Genomic DNA, 946 nt, shown 5'->3' with positions numbered 1-946 from the left:
AGATTCCACCATGGAGTTGATTACCAGTCTCATCATGGGGAATACTACATCCAGATGCCCAGCCACTCAACCAGGCCTAGCCAAGCTGACATACAAACAGAACCATCACAATTATCCAGTTTTGCAAGAATAATTTGTTAAAGAAACTCCCTTCCCCAAGTGATGGATTTCAGCTCTTTGCAAAGATCAGCTCACCATAGGTGGATAGATCCATTTTGGGTTCTTAATTCTGTTCCACTGGTTGATGAGTCTGTCATTGTACCAATACCAGGCTGGATTTTTGTTGTTGTTGTTATTGTTGTTTATTGTGCTTTGGGTTCAAATTTACATAACAAACGTTCTAATTTCAACAGTTCATGCACATCTTGTCTCATGATCCCAATTACCATGCCCCACCGTGAGCCACTCTCCTCCCTGTCACCGCCCCTTCCCTGTGCCCCTTTCATCCATGCTTTCCTGTCTGTCCAGCCTTCCATCTATGTCTAATGCTACCCTGCTTGTGTCCCATGACTAATTAGTCCAGGGGGTGCATCTCCTTAGAGTACCTGGGGTTGATATTCTCTATGTGGGTCTTTCTATTGTTGGGCTGATAGCCAGTAATATGAGTCCGTATTGAGGTTCCAAGGGTAACCCAGGGCCATAGTCTTGAGAGTTCCACAAGTCTCCATCCGACCAGCAATTCTTGTCACTTTTGAGTTTTTGAATTTTGTGTCACCTTTTTCTTCCCACTCTATCCAAGATCCCCAACTTTGATCCCTTTTTGAGTGGTTAAATACCTAAATACCAGCCTGTTTTGACTACGGAGGCTGTACAGTATGTTTTCAGATCTGGGAGTGTGAAAGCTCCTTCTTTTTTCTTATTCCGTAGTGCTTTGCTTATCCAAGGTCTCTTTCCTTTCCTTATACAATTAGTAATCGGTTTTTCCATCCTCTAAAGAATGTTGATG

This window comes from Orycteropus afer, unplaced genomic scaffold (assembly GCF_000298275.1).
Source record: "Orycteropus afer afer isolate SDZICR_OR568_19922 unplaced genomic scaffold, OryAfe1.0 scaffold01164, whole genome shotgun sequence".
NCBI classification, from domain to species: Eukaryota; Metazoa; Chordata; class Mammalia; order Tubulidentata; family Orycteropodidae; genus Orycteropus; species Orycteropus afer.
This window is presented reverse-complemented; position numbering follows the sequence as displayed.